This window comes from Scardinius erythrophthalmus, assembly GCF_964197995.2.
Source record: "Scardinius erythrophthalmus genome assembly, chromosome: 25".
NCBI lineage: Eukaryota > Metazoa > Chordata > Actinopteri > Cypriniformes > Leuciscidae > Scardinius > Scardinius erythrophthalmus.
In genome coordinates, this window is record NC_138245.1 from 14,105,835 (window position 1) to 14,109,481 (window position 3,647).

Here is a 3,647-nt window from a genome sequence, read left to right on the forward strand (position 1 = left end):
CATCGATACCGAACTTAGTGCGGACACCCGATCGCCATAGTCCACTGCAGTCCAGAACCCCTAAGCTCAAGCGATCCTCCAGTCCAGCCTCAGCCTCCCAGTATCTTTGATTACAGGCGCACGCCACCGCACCCATTTGTGTTTACAACTTAGGACTGAATTCACTCCTTGGCTACTCAGAAAATATAGAACACTCAGAGATGTTACACAAATGCTCAGAATTATGCAGAGCACACATCCAAAAACCAATCAGAAACAAGACTCGTAAGTGAAAGTGTGTCCTGCACTGTAACAAATTTCTGTAGTTTTCACAGCATTATTACTGTAAAATGAGCAAATGCTTACTGTAAAACCTGTATACAGCATGTTACTGTAGATCTGCAAAGCATCATGGTCAATTTTCAATGGCGGGTAAATTCTACAGTAAAAATATTTTTTCTGTGAATCACAATACAGCAATTTCTTTGCCATGCAGCTGAAAAGCTACGAGATTCCACACTTTTATTGGAATTTTAACTTCAGAAAGGTAACTTTGCTGATTTATTTCCAGTTTACTCTTGTAAAGTTACCTATTTGTTCAACTTTAAGAGTGCACCAAGTAAACGAGCGTCACACTTCCTAAACTCGTGTATGTGTGCATTTTATATGTATATATATTTGCACATAATTTCGATAGATTTTCTAATCTGGCAACATTCGATAACGTCATAATGAATAAAAATTAAATTGGAATTGTGTATGTGTATGTAATGTATTTGTTGGCGCGCTAGACTGAAATTTGATCCCCATACGCTTGGATATTTCTCTTGCCTGCTAACGTCAACTGAACTGTCACCGCCGCGCCGACGACACCGCGTCCAGAGCAGTGAAGCCAGCCGAGTCGCTGACTCGACAGAAAACGCAGCTAGAGGTAAGATAACACATTTTTCATAGGATCATGATTTTTCTGAACTTCATCGCAGGTCAAACTGCAGAAACGAGATTGTTGATAGCCTAATTTGAAGTGCCATTCCTTCAAATGTCCTTCACATGTGGGAGCATAGGCGTATACTGTAAAGATATGTCTTATCTGGCAACATTACATTTGATTTATAACGTCTTCAATTTGATTAAAGAGTAACGTGTAGCCTTGTTGAATAAAATTAACTTGTAATTGTGTATTTGATGTATGTGTTGGCGCGGTAGCCGTTTGAATAATCTCACTCGTTGTTTTTTTTTTTTTTCATGCTTGCTAATGCTAACGTTGCCGCCTGAAGAATCAGACATTTAAGCGGGCCGATTCGAAAGTTTTATTCATGACTCGTGGAAGCATAATAATATACTCGCATTGTATTAAGATTTTTCGAGATCTTACTAGTTCATTTATTTACCATTTATTGTACTTGTGATTTTTAAAAGTGTTTTTTTTTTTTCCTGTTTATTTTGTGTTACAGGAAACTTCCACCCAAGCAGATGTTACCAGATTTCCCTGCCAAGCACTCCAAGGCTCATCATGCTCGGTAAGATCCCGGCACTAAACATACACAATAGATCCCAATTTTAAGTGTATAAGTATATTAAGTGTTAAGTATATTTTTTTTATCGATTCACTGTGTGTGAACAAAGTTTTACGTCATCTTGCACTTAGATTCCAAAGTGTTAAAGTGGCGTAATATCCAGAATGGGTATAAGAGACATGAGACTGAACACACTGAAAAGCTTTTGCACTGCTCATATGCTAAGAGAGAGATTAGACAATAGAGCTGCACGATTCATCTTCAAAGACTGTGATCTCGGTCATCAAGACCTTTCCATTCGTCTGTCTATTAAACTTTGACAAAATCATATCACAACATTCAAATCTGTGTTGGCGCTACCATTGACCCAGAGAGAGAAATGTTAGTCATGAAACAGCTTCACAAACAGTCTTTTAAATAAATATCATACATTAGAATTTATCCAGAGGTAAGCACTTATTTGTTATTGATATATTTTTGACTAGGAATAGGAACAAATATTTGAGTAGTCATTCTTTAACTACCTACCCGACTAGTAAAATAATTCTCAAAGTGTTTATTTGGGTTTATATGGACTGTTGTGTAATTGTTAAACATCAAACTTTTATTTTTTATTATTAACTTTTCTACCATTTGCATGGTGAGTTAAAATAAAAGTTTTATGTCTAACAATTATTTAAAAATATATTCAACTTTAAATATTTATTTAAAAGACTGTTTGTGAAGCTGTTTCATGACTAACGTTTCTCTCTCTGGGTCAACGGTAGCGCCAACACAGATTTGAATGTTGTTTTATGATTTAGTTTAATAGACAGACGAATTGAAAGGTCTTGATGACCGAGATCACATTCTTTGAAGATGAATCGTGCCGCTCTATTGTCTAATCTCTCTCTCAGCATATGAGCAGTGCAAAGGCTTTTCAGTGCGTTCAGTCTCATGTCTCTTAAGAAAGTGGCTAACTTCTTTCAACCTCATCTACAAGCAAGGACAAAAATAAAGCAATTGAATTTGAATTGGTATCGATTCTGGAATAAAAAAAATAAAAAAAAAGATTTTAGAATCTACACGATAGCTAGGTTAATCGATTTTTCTCTCCAAGCCCTAATATATAAAATGTGTGTTTTAAGTAAGCATTTTGGTTTATAGAGAAGTGGACATTGTATTACATGTTGATTGGCTAAATCAAACGATCCAATCAAACTTTTATATATATTGTCATCAACCCATCTGTCTTGCTTATAAACTTTTCCATTAATAATTAATTTCTTCCACTGCAGGGTAGAAGACTCCAGCCCAGGACGTTGACTAGTTTAGGCCCCCCCGTTTTGAAGGAAAATACAGTTCTGGGAGAAAAACAACATTCAGGGACTAAATTCTACTGTTTGAAATCCTGCTGTTTTAAAATAATTTAATTTGTCTTTTATTCATTCTAATTTTAACCAAACATTTTAATACATTTGAACAGGATTGATTTGCATGTTCCGAAAAGTGTTGTTGCATACAAAACTAAATGAAATGTTAACAGAAAAATGTTTACCTATTGAAAAAAAAATTTTTTTTTTTTGCTATTTATTTTATGAATTTTGAAATTTAAAGTGTGAAAAGTTGTCAATAAATGGCATTTTTGTGATAAAAACAGTGTCTTCATTTTACAGTACACAAAATTAATGCAGTAATCCCTATTACAGTAGTAAAATTTGTGAGGTGATGAAACACAGTACTGTGATTATTACTGTAAAAAAGTATTTACAGTATTTTTAAAGTTACTGTAATTAAGTTTACAGTAAGCATACTGTGAAATGAACTACAGCAACTTACTTGCTAATTGCTGCCAGCAAGTTGCTGTAAATTTCACAGTATTCTTTTTACAGTGTGGATTAAATTCTTCAGTGTTGTGGACATCACACCTGCAGGGAACTTGACCTTCTGAAGTCAAGTTGGTCTTGGCATCCTTATTGGTTGAAGATCTTGTGAGTTTAGAAACAATAAACTTCAGACAGTTTTGATTATGGGTTCCCTAGTTGAAATAAACTCAGTATACTAAGACATCATGAACTTAAAGGGATAGTTTCATTTTCAAAAAATACAAATTCTGTCATCATTACTCACCCTCAAGTTGTTTCAAACCTGTATGGATTTCTTTCTTCTGCT

General features: G+C 34.7%; 1 long non-coding RNA gene across 1 annotated transcript; it reads left to right on the forward strand.

The window, feature by feature from the left end:
* Positions 1–820: 820 nt before the first annotated feature.
* On the forward strand, positions 821–3,127 carry LOC308685609. The gene is made up of 3 exons (XR_014029480.1): positions 821–910; positions 1,434–1,499; positions 2,774–3,127. It is a non-coding gene; the product is annotated as an uncharacterized lncRNA (long non-coding RNA).
* Positions 3,128–3,647: the final 520 nt, after the last annotated feature.